At 41.3% G+C, this 21,469-nt stretch overlaps 2 long non-coding RNA genes across 2 annotated transcripts; both read left to right on the top strand.

Annotated features, from left to right (window-relative positions):
• Positions 1 to 2,166: 2,166 nt before the first annotated feature.
• On the top strand, positions 2,167 to 4,923 carry LOC147751807 (uncharacterized). Its single transcript, XR_015315865.1, has 2 exons — positions 2,167 to 4,379; positions 4,736 to 4,923. It is a non-coding gene; the product is annotated as an uncharacterized LOC147751807 (long non-coding RNA).
• A 7,447-nt stretch (positions 4,924 to 12,370) lies between these two features.
• LOC111272837 (uncharacterized) lies at positions 12,371 to 21,149 on the top strand. The gene is made up of 2 exons (XR_015315867.1): positions 12,371 to 17,289; positions 20,918 to 21,149. It is a non-coding gene; the product is annotated as an uncharacterized LOC111272837 (long non-coding RNA).
• The last annotated feature ends 320 nt before the right edge of the window (positions 21,150 to 21,469 follow it).

Here is a 21,469-nt window from a genome sequence, read left to right on the forward strand (position 1 = left end):
CCCATAATTATCTAAATTGCCTCATAAAGTGCAGTAAATACATGCTGTCTGTCTTAAATTCAATTCCCGAAAAAAAATCAATTTATTTTTGTTGTTTTTTCATCAGTGCTTGTGCTAGAATTTGATGGTACGTCTTCGATAGGGTCTGATCGATCTTGAAAAATGAACGGTTGATGAACTAGCTTCCGAGTTGTGATAATGTTAAGAACCCTTGAGTATTAATGCCTGAACATACGGTTGTCAAGAAAATTGACTTTATTCTTATAATTGTTCAAGCAGGCCTTTTTCATTGCCATAAACTTGAATACGATTCTGTAAAAGTACAAAACAACAGCAGTACGAACCGTTTTTTTTTTTATTAATTTATCTAATATTGTTGTCGTGCCGCTGTGGCAAAGTCAGTTTCGACTCGCAGGAGCTTTCATCGTCTATTTTTGCCGAATATTACGACGTCAGCGTCCATATGCTCGCTTTCTGCTGGTCCTGGCGGTTATTGGTTATCTGTCTGTCCGTTTGCCAATTTGATGCTAACGTACCTTTCACCTAGGCTAGCCCCAAAACGTTTCTTTATGCGAACCTTACTAGTACCCGCAGCCAACCTTCAACAGCACACAACAAACTTTTAACGCTCTTGTTCTGCCGATTCATTCATCCCTCTATCGCGGCGTAGTCCAATTAACTAAGACCTAAGTTTTTTTAGTTTTAACTGTAACATCCGCATGAGTTCTCATTTGCATCACTGGTCGCTTGTTTTCTTCCAGTGAGCTGGCTCGCTACTTCGCTGTTCCACAAAAGTCGTATTCTGAGAGCAACACGTAGAAATACTATTGCAGCCGTGGTTAAGTGCTAGAAGGCGCGATGGCCTGCAAGGATGCACAACATCTGCAATACAATGTAAGGCAGGAGGTGAACAAAACACGATTCGGTAAAGGAAACGTCAAATCGTCAAGGATGATCGGAGCGTTTCTCGCTATTGCAGCTGGCTACACGAGTCGAAAAGCCGAAAGAATGCCGAAAAGCCATCTCCATAGTGCTCCTTTCTGGATGAAGAGGGTAAAAGACGGCTGCGTGTCCGTATATTCATCTGCTCGTTACTGTCTGTCCGGTCGACAACTGCGTGCGTGTGTATAGTACACAGTTGCCTCTGTGCCTACGACAAGTCAATTTTTCGTTCCCCGCGCACCCCGTTCTTACACCGAAAGGAAGGAGTCGTCTTCGGAGGAGCATTTCTTGTACAGAGCGATGCTTTTACTACTGTGTTCGCTGCTGCAGCATTTGCCATCAAGACAACATCTGTCAAAGGAACAGCAGCGTCAATAGTAGAAGAAATTGCAGCGGTAGCAAAAACGGTCATGCTCTCTGCAGCAAAAAAAAGGTCCAGTTCTGTGTCCATCTGTGGCCCGTTGAATCTCTCGCTCTGTTTATGTGTATGAGTGCGTCTGAACAACTTCTGCAAATTCTCGAGTTCGACAGGATCTTGTCGCCTACCAAAAAAAGACTGCTGACTCACTCCTGCTTTTCAACTGAATGGTGTTTGTCGTTCGCTCGAGAGCGCGCAGGGGAACGGTTGTCCCTTACTCCACGGCTGACCGATCGCGTTGGCAAAACGCGTCTACTGCGTTGGCACTTATGATTGCCTTCATTCGCGTCGGCGGACGACCGCTTCTTGGTTGCCCAATGGTGCTGTCTACGCACGTGTTGCTTTTGCAACAGCAATGACGTACGACATTGTATCGAGAAGATTTAGAAGAGAACATAACGCACAGGCAAAGGAAAAGAGATTGAAAGAAATGTTCGCAGTTTGCTCGCCAACATCTCTGACTAAGGTGGTCGTCGAGTATCCGTTTTTCTCTGACGTGATGGTTGTCGCTGTCGCAATGTACGTTGGTGGCCTTCGCTAGGAATATAATAGCGGAGGCAATCAGTGCATTGCCTATCGGCCTGAGCTCACTATGGGCCTACAAACCTAGACGCTATAATTTCTACCTTTTCTATGCAAATATGAGGGGAAGAAACTTACGTGTCCCTAAGTAACGATGCTGCCCTTTTTGATATCGCTGTTATTCAACATTACGATATGAATAAGCTGTTGGAGTTGCCGTCCCAACAAGTGAAAGACTATGAAGCATGCGGAATAATGAAACGGGATATACAAGATCATTTTAGTTGTGATCACGTTCTCGCTTGAAAACCATCCTAGTGGGCGTTGTCGCACTGCTCACTTTTCTTGGGCTTATACCTTGGTCGCCACCCTGTATTACAAATAGATCTGGCCCACCAGTTTAACTAATGTTAGCTAGTTACCTGGAACTTTTCTTCTCATATCAATGGCAGTGTACAACACTGAAATGAAGTTGTCTCCATCCACTTCACTTCTAGTTGCTTTTAGGTCCGCTATTCTTGATGCTTTTGTGGGTGGAAGGGCGAAAGGACAAACGAGTGCACGGTGCTTGAGGTGTAACGATGTAGGAGAAATATCTCAGTGTTCAACATACATTTATATACATATACCACATAACATACAGATGTATAGACCAACCAAATTTACGCATACTGTTATGGGTCTAATTTAAAGGGATGGATCGCAGCTATACTATCAAAATTTGACTATACATACTATATAAATTACTTGGAACAGGCGGAAAAAAGCCTTTGAGTGGGAAATCGACTTAACTTCGATTTATGCATGAATAGGCGACAGTAGCGAATACCCAATCCTAACTATAGTAACGCAAATTTGAACTTTTAACGTACAACTTTGTTAAAACGTAAGTTTTACCATTTACTTGTACTAGCTCTTTCATAAGAACATGATGCTCGTATCAACGAACTATTGACCCCATATTGCTCTCTGTCTAGTTGTGGGGTACAATTTGTCGTTTATGCTATAGTGGTTCGCCGAATCACGTACTATCTAGCCTATCCAAGCCTTTCGGCCAACCTTTTCATGAATCTATTGGAGAAAAACCCAGATTAGTCCAGCAAGACCAGTCTAAGGTGATGTCTGACGCTTTAAATACTAGACCTCAAAAAACAAGAAGAAAACAAAGCTTTTCAGTCAAGTCGCCCTAATCCGGTTGTATCATAAAACTAGATACTCTACTCAATTTAGATCGGCGTCACTTTCAACTAAACGGCACACATTTGTAGTCCTTTACCTACTCATCCCGTTCAATTGAGAGGGCTATTAAAGTAACCCCGCCTGCCTGACGTGAGGAACACTACAAAAGGATATATAGCACGAGCCACAGCAGCAATGGAAGGACTACTAGCACACGTCATCTGTATCTGTAGGTGCTCCGTTATTGGCCTGTACGTATGCACGTTTGGGCGGCCACGACGCCGCTTCACAGGACATCTACGCCAGACAGAGCTCGACTTTTTATGACAAAAACCCATTCATGTGTGAGCAGAACATGTCACCTGCTAATGTTGACCTGATTAGCAGCGAGAAGTCGGATGATTAATGCATATGCCATAGAAGAGAAAGTGTCTACTTCCTACTTGGAAACTAACGGAAGTAGTCAATATGGTTTTGTAAGTTGGTTGCCATATGAAACACTCTTGCTTTGGGATACCGCATATGCGGGATGGATGGAGAAGCGTTCACAAGGTTCTGCGAACGCGACCAAATATCCATGATTCGAAGCGAACGACAAGTGGTTACTTAAGCGCGCCTTATTATGAATGTTTTAATACAAAATTGAGGGAAAACCAAATACAATTTACAAAATGCCTGTGTTTAGTCGCTTACGCCATATAATAATGCATCCACTTGGCAAAAAACGTGACTCCAATATTATGCTACACTAAAATAAAGAAGAGTGAGTGTAGAATAAAAAAATGCCAGGAAGCATTGGAACTGCTGTGGTAAGCAAACTGCCTTTATATGTAGAAACATGATAAATATTCAAGGCAAGACGGTCGAAGGTTGAGTCTATGTAGAAAGTCTTCAACGGATAATAGAACGTTCTGAGGCCATGTCAAAAGCTTGCCACTGCATTAGTGCACAGTGTAGGACGCTCGAAGTGTTGAAGAATCGAGCTAAAGAGTTGCACGGTCGGAAGACAGTTCGATACTAATTCGTTTAAGTATACCAGCATCTCAATGATTTAATAGAAAATTGAAAATCGATTTCGGCAGATGAATCTGTTAGTAGCATGCATTTGCTCGCACAATGGCTGATCTCGTCCGATTCGTTCTCTGCCAATTACGAAGGACCCCTTTGTACCTGCGCGCCAGCCATACCGAGGTGATGGCAAACGAAAATGACGTCAACAGAGTTATTACGTAGCGTTAATATAGGATTCTACATATGATAAAGAGGCGCCCTAGCGTATATGAATGATGAAGTACATGGACTCGGCAAGCTTATGACAGTGAGTCACATCATAGTTTACTGCATAACGATATTCGTATGTTACATCGTTCGGTCTACCGCATGTAGAAAAACAGCCTGACCCACTAGACTGATTTGCGAGCCAATAAATAATATCTATACTTTATGCTCGCAGGCCTATGTGACCACTATATTCTCACATGGAATGATATGTAAATGAAAATTTTATCCCCTGCAGGCCAAATAATCATAAGGGCAAATTAGCCATTGACATTTAATCAACAACCCTATCTAGAAGAGATTTGTCACAGTCAAGTAAGACGATTTCGAGCACCTAGTTTCGATATGAGTCGTAGCCGGTTGTTAACTTGTTTTTTATTTTTCTGTGTTTTACAGGTAAGCCGCGAGTACTTCCGGAGCTTTCACACACTGATGCTAGTCGACTCATGTCTATTTTGGTTGTCTAACACTTTTCAGCTAGTTTATATCTTAAAGAAAGGATAATTTAACGCGCTGAACGAACTCATTCACCGAAGCACAGTTGTGTCACAAATACACGAACAAGAGAAAACGACGACAAATAACAATTACCGTTTACAATCACACACACACACACACACACACACACACATACACCGATATAAGCAAATATTCTCGCCATTATAACAAAAGCAAACCCAAGTTCTGGGCATACAATAAAATGTTAAACATGCCCAAAAACACCTATTATTATTGACATCCCATGATAGCAAAAAAAATCACCTAACCATTTCAATAGCAAACCTTTTTATATGCGCATGTATACACATTGAATATCACACAGCGTATTATATAATCCTGCCTTGTGTGCCTTCGATAAACAGGATCATCCAGGCTGTGCTGACAAAGGTCTCTTTTTGCGAGTATACTAATGAGATGGAACGATATCGGCTTACCCTAGCTAATCTTATGTACTATTGATATTACGTGTCATGGTAAGTATAAACAACTAACTCGGTCTCTTCTACCTGAAAATATCAGTAATTTTAGGATAAAAAGGGTCGCTTTCTCGCTGCCCACCTCCTAATTACAAAGCTCAGTGGCTATTCATTACTAATCCTTGCTTTCTATAATGGGCTTTCAGTGCCCAGTTAGTTAAGTGGCGATTACGAAATCTCATGATGAGATCCGGTCGATCTTTTGTTGTCTGCCTATGTGCTTTTATTCTTCGTACTACCCACTTCGAACTTTTTGTGGTGTTTTTATAGGCATTTCTGCTTTATTGTGCTCTGTTTTTTCTTCCTTTACTACCACTAAAAGTCAAAGTTTTCATCGTGCTCTGTTTTCACACTGGCAGTCAAGAGCTGAGAAGAGTTTTCTATTTGGGTGTCGCAATTCTTTAGAGGTCTACCAGCACAACGGACCCCTCGATAACAAATGCGCTTCCTTTCGAGCTACCTATTGTACGCCATGATTGTTTCGTAGGTGACGCTACCTATATATGTGCTTGAACGAGCAGGTAGATATCCAGGAATGGCTCGCGCGACTGGCGTCTTTGACAAGCAATATTGCCTAACAACATTCGGTTGCTACCATTCCGTTATGGACGTTCGAACCGGCGTCGTCTTGTAGCACATACTCATTTTAATCGAACATCAATCCATTAACACATTGTTGTTTTACATTGATATACGTAATAGCTTTATTATAACTTCTCCGAATTCAGTTATAGATAGAAGAGCACTACATCCGCGTATGTAAGCTATTTTATTTGTAAAAAAACATCACGACGCACAGTTCTTCCTCTTTGTCGCTTCTTTGTTTTTGGACAAGCTAAAAAGGACGTCCACTCTATAGAGCAGTTCTTTCGCGTAAAGTTCTGCTCGGATCCTGGTCATAGATTCAGTCATTACCCGCCCTATAAATGTTTTATTCTGCTTATTCATGTCGTTGTATGTCCGAACAGATTCAACCGTTGAGGCCCAAAACTAGGGCTTTCTCTTTCCTTTTATTGACGATAAAGGTCATGTCGTGGCCTTCTGCAGTGTAAGGGCCCGCAATATACGCCTGCTGTTGTTGCGGTTGTCAATATTTATAGCGTTATCGTGAAGTAACGATCGAATCAGCGTCGGTCCAGTTTCGACAGCAAAGAGGCCAGCAACTAACTGTGATAACCGACTTCGTCTCCCACGAAAGAGCGAACCCCTATTTTTGCAGCACATGTCTGTTGTGTTTGCCTTATTGTCGTCATTGGTTTTGGCGCTATTGTTAGTCCTTGCGAGGTGTCAGCCATACTCTTCTGCCAGTTAGCCTGCTGTAACTACAAGCGTTACTATGATTCCTGTTGAGCCGTTTCTTCGCAGCGTGCAGTGCCCACGCCTGTGAACCACTTTGCCGATGTTGTGCCTACACGTTCTTTGCTTTGTTGTCACTTTGGAAAATCTTCTTGATGGCCATTTTGCTATGATTCCAAAAGATTCTTCTCGTTCCGATACAGGGGATGTTGGACATTACATGCATTCAGGGCAAGCTTCTATGTTTTTTCCGCACAAAGACCTTCATGTGCCTGTGTGTCTGTTTGTCGTGTCATCTCGTCCGTCGGAGCGAGAGAAGCCTATAAATGAAGGCGAATGCATCGGCCTGTGTGTCGGTAGGTTTTCCAACGTCGACATACGCTGTTTCGGACTTATTGAGTGGTTAACTAGCTTTTCGTTTGCTACACGCAAAGACAGGCAGAGAATATAGCGAGGTGAATGAGAAAGTGGAAGAAACTGAATAGGCAATACGGCCTGACGTCTCAGTGTCCCTTCTGCCCGGCTGAGTTGGCTGGGCCCATCTGACCTTCGGCCCGAATCTGTAGCCGGCAACTTGGCAATGTCATTGGGAGAAACGTTATCAGCAGCGCCAGAGGCCTGTCAGCATGTCAGCCTTTCTTCTATAAGCACATCCTATTTAGCCGTCCTTTTATGGCTCTGTGTCTCTCTGCTGCAAGATTGGCCCACCAAGAGCATGTAGTATTGTATCTTCCCTATCTGGCTACTGTGCTTAGTTATAGCAGATGTCGGAACAAGATACCACATGCACCAGCTATGATCGAATGTGTTGGCATGGCACAGGTCCTCCCGTATTAGTGACTGTGTATATAGTATAGCTGTTATGGTTATGATTTGTATGTGGTTGAGACTAGGAAATTTTAACCAAAACATCAGAATGCCACCAGAAAGTCAAATACGTGTTAGGCAAAGATCACTCAAAGCATACTACGTATTTCATTAGGAAACAGTGTTACCTGTGTTTTCGTGCTTAACGTTCGGTACTTAAGCCGTTGCTTCAGATTTGGCACATCGGGCGTTCATAACTACCTCTTTCAAATGTCACTAATGAAGGACTGTTTATAAGAATTGTATAGTCGATGTACTTCATATGAATTCATTTCGGAAGAACAGACGCCTTACGTTGCCTAATGAGAAAGAAAAACGCGTCACTTATGTTTATTCTCGCTGTACTAAAAATACGAAATCGGTAACATATAATAACTTCATAGTATCATTTATGGGAAAAACGTGTGCATACACCGACCCTGATTTGATACTCTGTCTTTTCTACTAATGTTTAATATCACAGATGTGCCATTTTTCTTTCCACGCCGTTATAACTTCGCTGTCCCGCTGAATCGAAATCTTAGCTTTTGGTTGAATTTGTATTTTATAAGGAGGTTATCCTGTCGCCTATATTAGATAGCTTTGTACTGTCGGAACTTCCCGTTCATCTTGGCGAGGCTAGCTGGCCCGTAAATTAAAGATGAAGCGTCTTTCCAACGAATAGAATTAGACCGAAAGCCATTCGAAGTGTGGCAGGCCGTACGTAAAGGCATAGTCATCCGCCTTTTGCCTGCACATTACAAACTGTGTCTCGTGTACACGAAGAAGATGTCTGCTAGTGCACACATTAAATTTCAAGAGCGCTGGGATAGTGTACCGTTCAGGGAAACGTGAAAGGCGCTGAACAATAATAATAATTTAATTAGGGCAGAAAGGCCACTGTTTAAGCATAAAATAAGAAATTACATTCGCACAGCATATGTTATTATGCAGAAGTACGCTGTACCCTCAGGTTGCTACGTCAAGCGTGTGGTTGGGGGCAAAAGCTTCTGTTTAACAAGATCTCTCCGACTGCACGACCTGAAGCCGCTAACTTATGTCCCAGAATGTGACATATAAGTAAGATGGCTTTAAGCACGCATCAGTAATGCAAATTATTCTCAGTCGTCTGCCTAGGATGAAATTATAGGTTATCATTTACTAGATCTAAGAGCACAGGGCCTTCTTTTCTAAAATTAGTAGCAACTAACACTTTATCGCTTTCTTAAGACAAGATGGTGTTATTTTGTTGTGGCAGGAAACAGGCTACGAATATCAACTGGACCAAACGTTTTCCATCGAAAAGAGTCGTCTGCTCTGTGTAAGACAATTTCTTAGCAAGATTGTGTTGACATTAAGCATATTGATTGGCAAAAACGGTTTTCCGCTCAAGGTTGAAAACCTCGAAACGCACGAGAGAATCCGAAAAAACATGTAAAAGTGCAGGCTTCGTCAGTCCGCTTATAGTTCTTTAATAGTTATTGCAACGATAGGAGCAAACCAGGCTGTCACGGTCGATGAAATTAAGTTTAAGACAGTTATAGACTAATTCTATTTAGGAGACCACAATTAGCGCCTTAGATAGTGAAAGATGTCCATATGCAAAGTATATATAAGTGCGAAATGCATATACACTATATATATATATATTTTTTTTTTGTTGAGTTAAAAGTATAAAAAGTAGCAAATTGGATATGTACGAATATTGGATAGTTTCATTGATGTGAGTACATGAAGGGTGCTACTTGAGCGCGGAGTTTGAAAGGCAGAACAGCTTATCTTCATAGACTGTATACGTGATGAACACAGCATACACGTTAGTCCTTAAAGGATGAAAAATGATAGATATTAATTAGAAAAACTATTCAGATTCAGCTTTCGTGGTAAGGCCAGTTAGGCCTGCTGGAATGTCAAGAAGTGCATCTTCCGCTACCCGACAAGCACGTCGGATATTTCTCTAAGCTGCGTTCATTGTGCGCTCGTATTGTTCGTACGTGCACCTATCAGCGGCAGCATAGGCGCCTATCCCAACCAAGGACTTGTTCTCGACAATGCGTATGAGAGAGACACGCTCTAGAAAAACACCGAACATTCGTTTCCGGTTATCATTCGTTTGTTTTTAAAAAAGGGAATCCAGGGAAAAAAGGACAACTTCAGGACGTAACGGTCCAAACAATCAGCCAAATGAACGCTAAAGTCATAAACGTTTTAATTAATCTAAATCATCTAGTTGGGATTACCTGTTCAGTAGCTACTATTCCACTCTGTCGAAGTGATTTAACAAAGGAGGAAGCGTCTGCAAAACCGTAGACAATTAATGGCGATAAACATAACGGTTTTATTGCCTTATTTATGTCTTATGTCCGATAAAAGACGAGCCATTTGATGCCTTTTTTTTTCTACAATTTTATCCCTCTATTATCTCTAACTTTTTTGGCAACCCTTTGTAGCGTATTACGAATAACATAAAAGAGTGGTAACTATTTCCGTTTCAAGTATAAAGTGATTTCAGCCTGTTTCAACTAAATTCTATTTGCTAAAAGCATTTTTAGAAATAGACGGCCACTCAACTTCGGGTTTAAATAAAGAAACATAACCAATTTTTTTTACCGAAACACAGATGGACGAACACAAAGGCCTTGTCTATAAGGATGACATGTTCGGCATGATTCACGGCTGAGGCTTGACTTCCCTGCTAAACAGAAATGAATAAACGTTTGCAACGCAGACCGTTTTGATGACCAAATGGTAAAAGGTGGCCTTTCGAAATAAAGCCTTAAGGACCACAAGCGTAAGTTAAATTTCGGAAAGCAGCGAACAGTATGCAGCAGATACTATTATACAAGCGACAGTGTCCACAAGATCTATGATATATTGGTAAGGCTAGGTTCAGGCGAACGTTTTAGAAAAATGCAGACTTTTAAAAATGATCCTCAAATTTTATGCGCCCCTCTAAAGATTAAGGTAACACGCAATCTAACAAATACAAAATAACTGAAAGAATTACGGAAAATTGAAGAAGTCTCGTAAAAGGTGAAAAGTGAAAATCGCCGAAGCCAAAAGATGGCCGAATTTACCTACGACTTAGCTTTGTCCACACTACAGTCACGCTACGTGAGTTTTATTTTTTCGTGTCGCTTTTCTTGTCGACTCTACCGAAAATTCAGGCCCTCAGAGACCTAATTTATATATTTGCTTACCGCTTTTTCTGCTGAAGGGCCGATTGGACATGCACTTCGTTCATAACGGTATCCTTTAAAAAAGCGAAGAGTGTTTCCGAGGCTTCAATACTATATTATACTCCTATGTATTACGTATATATAGTACGGGTGTTAGTAAGAAAGATTTTTATTGTGGGTGTCTTAAAAAAAAAAAAGCATAATTATCACATCCGACAGAGCGAGAGAGAGCCACGTCGTAGGTTTCCATTGGACGATTAGCGACGTGTCGCGTCTTTTCACTATTCCCTTTTTTTTTTTACTAGTGTTTATCACTAGATAAACGAAGGCGGACACACATAATCGAGGAAAAACTATTAGTGCGACTACCACAACACCGTGTTACACCCATCTAAAGGAATGAAAATGGGTTGGTAAATGGGCATTCTCGTTCGGTGCTAATTACAGAAACAATACGTCATTTTCGCGTAACGACCATAGATATAATGAAGTGGTGTCATCACACGCCTACACCTGTTTAGACTGGTAACGTTCGGTATAATGTCTTTTGCTATCTAATTTGTATGTTTCGAATTTCGTTATCTAATCACACCTATCGTGTGAGCGTCGTGTGGCGGATTTCGAACCAGCGACTGCAAGGTTTTGTAGGCTACAGGTAAACAGTGTTGCAGTAGCAACTGATGCTATGCGTTGCTCGATATTTAGCCTTGTTGCGCAAGTGTACTCAGTTAGTTGTTCCTCGTTTATAAGAAGCGCTGGCTTCTGAACGTTGCGATGGTGGCGTCCTCTATGACGTCGAAAAAAAAGATGATCGGACCACTCACGCCCGGCTGGTTTAGCGGTTGACGTAATAAGATTGGCGACACACATGCTGCTTCCGCCGACGTTGCCGCCGCCAGTAATACTACTCCATTAATGAATAGCTGCTAATGGTTAAGGTAAAGGTGTTTGTGGTACGTAGTCGACATGTTCCCCACCGCCAATCCGGAGCGTTGCATTGAGTGATCGCTCACTTTATGCTACATAAGAACAACAACAACAACTGCGACTGAAACGGGTGGGCTGTACTTCATTTGTTGTTCTTTGTAGGAGAAAAACGTGCGGAAAGCCCGGTCCAATCTGAGACAGAGCTAGTGGCGGACATTTTCTTTATACGAAGTAGGCATGGTAAAAGGTGCACGTAAACTATAGGTAGCGTAAGGGGCGCCTATTTATTTTTTTCTTCTATAATACAGCACGTCACTAACGATAAACTAGCGCTTGATTCGAACTAGTCATGTAAAGGGGTGTGACTTTCTCATCAGCTGCCGCTTAATGTTAACCTAGGCTTACGCGAAAACTATTTAATATCAAATTGTTCAATAATGAACACTATAATAGCTTGAATTTACTTAGAACAGACACATATGATTAGATAGCACGAAATTCGGTAACAATGCGTGACCTATATTATCTTAATTATCCGATAACAACAGACAGTTTTTATAAGGACAAAAGCAGACGTTAATAACCTGCCTAAATATAGTAAACGTAGAATTAATAAGATAATTAATCGAAATGTCTGCTAGCTTTGCATCGCATAGATGGGTTCCGAACGAACAGCTGCGAAAAGAAGCAAAACTAGAATCGCAACGCTTTAACGGCCATGATCAGCCTAAGCAGAAGATCAAGTAATAGGAAGATATTTTATATTCTATAATACATTAGCTGAAAGAGAATTGTAAGGGAGCAAACGTCTCTATTTATTCTATAGAAATAAAATCGCATAGACATGATAGATACCTCCACGATTGTGGAAGTAATCGAGCAACGCTCACATGTAACGAAGAAGCCTTCTGATTGGCGCGCTGAGATGCGCTGGGTTTCCAACGAGAATTAGCAATAACCGGCTGCAATGACGCACCACGCCGGCCTCGAACAGGTAACAGATAGATTTTCAGCTGTAATTGTCTGTTCAGTAGAAGTTTTGATCTATCTTCGTGAAGTATCTGTAGTAACTGTATGGACGAAACGATTCTAGGTACGAATAAGGCTCAAAGATGATTTAATATGTTGCAATTTTTTCAAGTCGACTGCCGTCCTTGTCACATAGAGTTATCTAAATAACTAAATTAGATTATATATGTGCCGTTGTTTTGCACAATTAAGCTAGACATGTAGGGAAAGGATGGTCGTTTTCTGTTTAGAATCTTCGGCTCGTGATCGAATCACGAGTAGCCCTGCAAGAGTCTAATCCTAAGGCTCGATTTTGGCAGCCGATTTATTTTTTGCCACAGGATCTTGTCCTAGACTTGTCTCCTTTAACCGCCTTGGCCCGCTGCTAGCTTTTCTAGCGCGAGCAATGTTTTTCTGTTCTCTACACTGTAATTTTCGGCCGACGCTGACAGGCGGGCCAAGGTCACAAGACTAGGCTGAATCCGACCAGCCACGCAAAAGTGCACCACCCATCTAATGGTGATCGAAAAGTGCCGGTCGGACAGAAGCAGTCCGGCGAATAGCGAAGAAAACACATGTCGCAACGATAGTTGACGGCCGACAACCTTTTTGTCCGCTGACTGCCCACCCCCACGGCCTTTATCTATCTCGTTCGCAATAACCTCGCGAGGCATCTGTTAGTATACTACGCTAGTAATCAGAGTCCAGCGAAGGCAATGTTAAACAAGCTCAAAGTAGGGTAGGCGTCGAGACTCGAGACGATAAAATTATGCTGTGTGGTGCCCTGCTCATGCACCCGTCATACTTAGAGGAGTGATGGTATATTGGGTATGGAGTGAACAGGGCGTTGACAATGCAATTTGCTGATAAAGCTGTTACGATGGCAAAGGGCCTTAATAGGATTTTGAAACGTGGACTTAGCAAAAATTGTATTTCGAGTACTTTTGCTGCTATTGCAGATCGTAGGAGTAGGTGCGCCTGCGTCGAACGATGCGTGCGCGTGGTCATTTGTATTACAGACCGTCACCAGTTGTAGCCTTAGAAAAGGCCCTTTTTCCGAAGCAAATTTTTCCAGATATTCTTTTGCAATCTAAACTATTTAGCGGATTCGCTTTATTCAGAACCATCCCCGAAGAAACTATAAAAACAACATTAGCAGTAACATCAGACATCCTGACGTGACCCTAATAATGATAATACCATCCCTTGGTGATTGCATAAGCTCAGAACTAGTTTCGCGTCTAAATAAAGACGAATTAGAGAACGCATATGCATAATCTCACATCTGCGGTTCGAAGCAGGCATTGCAGGTTTGGGATCCAGCCATCAGAAGGATATATACATCGCCTTAAAGTCAAAGGTCCGTCTTTTGTCCTAAAGCGTTTAGTTTATCTAGGACGAAATATGCAAATTAGGCTCGTTTTGTCCTATCTCTATAAAATGTAATTTGCGCGTCATATATTTATCCCAGATTGACACACATCGTCTGTATATATGCAAAAAGGATATATTCATCTGGAAAGAATACGACGAGCTGTTTATAAATGTGTGACAAATAAAAACAATTTAATCGGGTGCCTTTAGTTCAGCTGAAAACGCTGAGCTTTTATTAGATTCTGTGTTATTTATTGCCTTGAATACGTTCTTGAGAATTTGCCCACAAGGGCTAACTTGATACGAGTAAGAAGCAAATAAAAACATACATGATACACTAACTGCGCCCAGTACCGCGTTTGTACAATGGAAAGGAGATATATGTGTAAAAGAAATTGTGTGAATATACTAATAATACTCATTATTATTCCGTACTTTTATCATAAGTGATATTCTGTAAGCTTTTCATTAAAACCCTGACACAGTGACAGCCTTTCCTGCAACAGGCGATTTCTTGTTCAAGATCATCATCGTAATTGTCCAGAAAAAAAGCCTCTGCAGTTTCGGTTATGTACAATTTACACGCTAGCATTTACGTCACATAAAGCAGTGTTATATATATTATCTCCATAATAGTAAAGGTAATTTTTCCTCGTACTAAACTTTGATGAAATAGGAGTTCCACAAAATGATGCGTTGATGAGATACATGAAAATGATCAGCTTTTAGCATGGGTAATAGAGCGCTAAGTACACCGAAACACTGTTTTCACAGCGCAAGGCATGACTTCGCGTTTGTACCCACCTAATGCAAAGTGCAACTCTGCCTGTTCCGGGCAGCGAGTTCGGCTCCGGGCCTGATATGCCACTCTGGCCATTTCTGTTTATCGGAACAGTCCCTACTAAACAGCTGTCTATCCTAACGGTTGCAATAATTAACTTCAGCATGGTCAAACAGTGCGAAAAGGGACAGCGTGTGTGAAGATAACGCGGCGAGCAAGGAATCGAGAGTAACGCACGTATCAAAAGACGTCGTCTAGACTAGTTTGGGGACGTAACTAGTAAAGTATAAGTCCTCGTTTATGTAGCGGAGATTCTTACAGAAAAAGGTAAATGAAAAGCCCTGTTTCTGACTATTGCGAACGAACTACACTTAAAGTCGCTCTGAAGAAAACCGTATGGCTAGACACCAGCTTAAAACGTTTTGTTCTGATAGGTAACTCTAGTTTAGCATTTCGTGTTTCGCCTGCCCATACAAATACGATCTACCTTTTAATAGATTATGTTTAGTGGCAGCATCCGCCTTTTCTGCTAGAATCAGGAGCGTACGTTCAAATCAGATGGCCGCTATGAAATAAGTCAACACGCTGAGGCACTGTATAGTTGAATGCAGATCTCATTGCATTGAGGAATTCGCAGTGGCGACACAGCTGCTTTTAGTTCCAACAAGTTGAGGAAGACAACTTTCGGAGGGGATGTTACAAGTTGCTGGGCGACCCAGGGACCCCTCAATGTATTCGCTACGAATGGCTGTTGATTGTACACACCGGCTGAACTATACCGAATGAACGCGAAGATGGAGCTGAAAATTGGATCTGGACTAGTTAAGCGCACTGGTATTTGAGGTTCAAGCTTGAATTGTCTTTGACCAAAATCGATGGCACACATTTCCTGTTTGTAGCTAACTTATCTAACTGCCAGATAATCCCAAAAAAAAACCAAATGAAAGTGTAGTTGTGCTACAACATCAGTCTACATACTACTTCCCACCACACGGTATAATAACCCGCCTAGGAGACACCTCTAAGGCGACATGCCTGCGCGTAACCTACGACAACACATGATTACAACTTATAAACTTGTTTACTTAGCTAAAAAAATGTCCAACTTATTTTAACTCTTGCTCATTGCTCAAAATGTCAGCTGATTATATTTAAGATCACTCACCTCACAGGAGCAAAAAATTATTTCAGCAAAAAAGTAACATCAGCATTACTATCACAGTCAATTGCTCTATTTTTGTTTTTATACTAATTAAGTTCTTATCACACGATGTTTTTCACCATTCACAAATTCTACTATTAATTTAATCTTATATAACTTCATCTGACGTACCATATATTTACAGAACTGTAGGTAGCAGTGTTCCCGAAGTAAACCCCGAAATAGGTTTCATTCCTTAGGTCACTCGCTCATTGACTTCCATCAGTGACGCGCTAATAACTCTCGCACATAATCATAACATATAATAGGTAAAATCATTTCCGTTTTAACGAGTTGCTTATATTAGCATTGCTAAACCCCTAAACCATAGCAACTTATTAATAATTAATGACTGCTGAATCTAATTATCTAGTATGGTAGAGTAATCGAATTGGTCCTCGATAAAATTCGTAATTATATGATTTTACTACTGCTAAAATATCCTATTAGGATACCTATTAATTATATAGATATCTGTTAAGTATAGTCGTTGTGCCTACACCAATAGAGAGCCTGTTCGTTTGTGCAGATGACCTGATCGTCAAGTTTTTTTTTGATTTTATAGAAAATTTATACTAGTTGTTATATCTTGTTGCTCATATCGTATAGCTAATAAATAAAACAATAGCTGCTACGATCATATTTAGTTATGGCGAAATTATTTTCTAACAACATGTATTTTGTCCGCTATCTCAGTAACTCTTAATAACAACATTATCCTTTGATAACAAACCTTTGTTTTATTCGAAATAAAAATTCTGACCTTATACCTTTGCATAGTCTTAGCAAGTCTACTGAATTTTGGTTCAACAGCGCAGTTCTGTCTGCTGCAACAAATCAACAAGCATTTATTATTTGGTGCAACGTGCAAAACTAGATGTAGCTTCACCCTTCGCCATGTCTACCCCAGGAAGTGAGGGTTCGTTAGCATCCATTAGCTTATTGTGTCCAGTTGCACGCTATAGTTTTAAGGGGTGATGAGAAGGCGGGGACTCCATTCGATAGATCTGGGTGCACAACTTATATTCGTTGTTTTGACGTATGAGTTAACCGAACTCGTCCTTCATCGAACTCTCCGCTGATCTACCTCTCGTCGTTGGGTGGCCGTGCGATTGTTGCGTTGCTCCATGAACCGTGCGCACGATACTCGATCATTTGGATGGCATCCCCAACCTCCAACATCCCGCGGCTTCGCTGACGCTATACGGCATCCTGTCGTTTCGTTCTGCTATCTCTCTTTATCTCTGTATCTGTCTTTTTCTTCTTCAATCTTCTGTGTCTATGTGCTGCACTTGTATCGGTTCCAGACAGAAGAATCGAGGACACATCCCATTACGCAGGCCATTCCAGAGAATTCGGCCGTAAGTATCCAGTTCGAGATAAACATTGGATAACTGAATTCGTATCGCAAGGAACTAGCGAAAACAACTTCGGGAAACGGTAAAAGGCGACACACACCGGCCAAACACTGTGTTAGGTCTAGGCCGGAGACTGCTTATTCTGAGTACAAGTATAGTTCAAATCTGAAATCCCTGAAACGATGAGTACTGTCATGATAGTCAAGCGAGCACGACGCCGTCCGCTGCAACTCTGTAACACGTGATGGTGACCGCAGCTTTAATCTGATAGACTTCAACAGAGAACTCTGAAACAAGAAAAAAAGTAGAAGAAATTCATTGCGAAAGCGTGGTTCGTTATGTCAACGATCGGAAAGCCAGCTTCCGTATTGTCGATACCGGCTTTTGGTGACAGTTTTTTAACGTCACTTTCATGTGAACGAACCCAGAGTCTGGACATTCAGCAATTGTACATAAACAATCACGCAATTTTCGTCAATTTGTCAATATTTTCCACCATAGTATTTATTTTACGCAAATAGATCGTGACTCGTCAATCTTTCAGAGTTGTCAAGGTCGGCAGTATTGTGCTATATGCAGTAGAATTAAACGTCACCGCCCACCTCGTAGCGAAATACTCAATACGGCTGCCAGATACTGTAAAGCTTCTTGAGTCGTATTGATTATGTAGTCATTAAAGGGAATCATATGTTCCTCAGGGGGTATTCAATAGTGCGCAACGAATTGTCTTAAGATCGTCGTTTACACTGATAAGTTTATTTGCATTGATTTGACAAGACGTTGCTGTTCGCCCTCCACTATTATTAAGATGATTATGATACGATTTTTTTATTGCCATGGCATGAAGCTCGATATTATCGCTTACGCATGCGCTGATCTTCGCTTCCGTTGTGCGTCTTTACTATGTAATGTGGGGGGGGGGGGGGGTCTAACAATGATTAGCGGGAACCTATACGACTAGCATTGGCATCGCAGCAAATGTATAGCATACCAACGTAAGCTCCACAAGCACACAATTGAAAATCATCATCCGGCAGCATAATTACTATTAAGATGATTTGTCCGAAACTGTCTAGCTACTAAGAACAGCCGTTGTTACAATAGGCGGTACTAAATAGATTTCGATTAGCGTGTTATTAATGTAACATATGTATTTATTTAGCTTTAGAACTTCTTTATATACAGTGATCTGTCGAAAATGTTTAAATACACTACTATATCGCTAAAGACAATGACCGCCGCTGTTGATCGTTGGAGAGAATCGAAGTTCCAGTATCAACCGTTAGTGTCGAAAAATTTATAAGCACGTGGACAGTTCCTTTGTTTTGATATATCAAACGGGCGAGGCACACTAATTGCATCATATGATGTAAACACAGACTATATGTACTTCAACAATAACATCTACATAACGCGTTTCAATGGCATTATGACCATGTCTGGTACGTTTACTTTCCTTGTAAACACAAGTTGCCAAAGCAATCAGTCGCGACAACACCAGATGCAATAGCACTCTCTACTGCATCGAGTCCGTTTGGGAATAAGACAATTCTAGCTCCTCTTGTGTGTACGCGTCCTTGTCTCCTTAGTCGTAGGAATTCAACGGCTGAATTGAATGCTATATTGCGTGCCTCTTTGTGCTCCGTATCCCCATGACGGCCGCTTTTTTTCGTCCAGAGTTTTGCCTTGTCAAGCAAAACCTTGCCCTCGCCCTAGTTTAACTAGCGAAGGCTAGCGCTAGCCGGTGAATAGTGGGCACGGGTTCCAGTAAAATAAAGTCGAGCAACTCCAACGCCTCAGCTTCGAGCTAGGGCCGGCGGCGCTTCGGACGCTGCTGAAAACGCTCTAGCGATGAAGGGCGTCGCGCTAGGTAGAGGATGCCTAGTTCGTAGAGGAAGTCAATGCAACGTTTCAACTGGAACAGTTATTCGCTGGCAGCGCCCGCAACGGTAGCAATTGAAGGGCAGGCCACTTCCTTCTTCGTGTATTTCTCTTTTTTTTCCTGTCCCTTTGCACTCGCAGAAAGCTGATCGATTTCAATCTCAGTCTAACCAGTAGCTTTAGCTCAGGTAGGGTCTCTCTATACGTTTCGATAGCGGCTGCTTGGTTGTCGATAGAGGCTTGTCCGGTATTGTCCCAGGCAAAAGCTCTTTTGGCTTCTGTCACTCATTTCTGGCCTAACCTGCTAAGTTGATGCTGTGAGGACATAAGTCTGCATCACTTGAAGTTATCCAATTCTCTTAAATTAATGTATACAACCCTGGTATACGAGTAGGCTAAGATGAAGAAAACGAAAAGATGTCTGTAAACGAAACGACGATTTTTGTCAAATACTAGGAGTTGCTGTTGCCTTTGAAGGCGCCCAGAACCGGAGCAGAGGCTTAGATCCGCTGGCCACACAATCGATAAGTTCTCGCGGGGGCCAAAATAGTCAACCATGATCGAAGTGAACTCTTTATGAGAAGAGATATTAACTACAAAGTACTATTCTTCCGTTCGACTTTCTAATTTCACATACAGTTATGTTTGTTAGCAGGCAGAAACAGCACAGCGGATTGCCGCGATACGACTAGGAAATTTTACAGAGCCTTTTTTTGGTTATTGTTGTCTACAAAAAACGAGTCATCCTATAAACTGTCGTTGTTCCCTTCAGTTATACCGATATTATTAATAGATTAGGTAACAGTTAAGAAAGTACGACTTGACAGTATAAGACAGGTGAATTATGTAACGGATTGATACGCCTGGCTGTAACAAGATACATGTAATTATACGACTCAAATGGAATACATATAATAGGTATATTACAATCCTCAGAAGTGCATTTTTTTTTTATTACAATATTAAACTGCGAGACAAACAAAAGAATAATCACTGATTCGTGATCCATTACTATTACATAAAATTCCACTATCACCGAGTGACACAGCCATTCCGAAATACGTTCCTTAAAAAAAAAACAGCATTTTTACAAGGTTTGCATGTATTTCTGCGCTCAGAATCGGCTGTTTACGTAATTGACATTAATCTGGTATACTGTCCACGATTCCATAAACGTGTCGTCTAACAGACACACGTTTTACCACAACGTGCATCGTATGTCTAACTCGCACGGTGTCCCCAGTCTGGTGGTGAACGTGCAAACACAGCCGCCGTATTTCCGTATGTCTGCTTTGTGATCCTGACGCTGTCTTTTCGTGTTTAACGCATATTTGTTACGAAAGATGTCTATTTAATTTGTCGACAGAATGTCGTTCTTCGTAATGACTGTCGTGTACGTCTGTTTCTCTGTCCTCTGCTGAGCTACATTAATGATTTATCTCATTGAATGTTCACTCTACTCGTAATACTAATATTTGTGTTAATACTGGAGTTGATAGAGCGATGTCTATAGAACGTTGTCGTCTTCCTGTTTTGTGTCCCCAATTCGATATAAGTTATTAGTATATTAAGTTCATATACATGAAATTTCGCTCCCGATTACGTTTCCGTCGGTTTTTTATTTTTCTTCTTTTTTTGTTGTATCTGGCAATGTCCTTTTTGCTGTCCTATTCCGTATGGCTCTGTCTCGTGTGTGCGGTTCTTGAAGAGTTGCGGTGCTAAACGTAGGTTTATTTGTGTTGCATTTCAGATCGACGCCAACGAGGTCAAGGTAAGAGAAGTAATTGATGAAAGCCTAAACAAAAAAAACTTCAGTCTGTCTTTATAGAAGTCCCAGAGTAGTTATCAACGGCAGGGGCTCTGGCGAATCGAAGAGCTTTGCCAAACTCAGAAAGCCAAGAAATTGTTCTGCTGTTAAATGCTCGAAAATGCAATAGGAGACTATATAAGAGATCTAACAGTAAAAAAAGATGTCTCTACGATATCCTTGTCCTCTCTACGACACGATAGATTTTTTTACTCCTCAAAAAGGAGGGTGTAGGCAAAAGAGTGAAAAGAAAAGCCGATCTTTAAATGTCACATGGCTGGTAGTCGCTATCTATCTCTGTCACCTCATCCGCTGTCCCGTGAAATATTTAATCGGTCGATTGGCACCCGGGGCAAACACTGTACTGCAGAGTGGTATAATCAACATAAGATTGTGTTAGAAAAACCAGTACATATACGTTTATCAATATATTGATATATAATTATGTTCCTTAAATAGCGACAACTAACTATAGTTGTTAAGTCCTACTCCGCA

This window comes from Varroa jacobsoni, unplaced genomic scaffold, assembly GCF_002532875.2.
Source record: "Varroa jacobsoni isolate VJ856 unplaced genomic scaffold, vjacob_1.0 contig03513, whole genome shotgun sequence".
In the NCBI taxonomy this organism is placed as follows: Eukaryota; Metazoa; Arthropoda; class Arachnida; order Mesostigmata; family Varroidae; genus Varroa; species Varroa jacobsoni.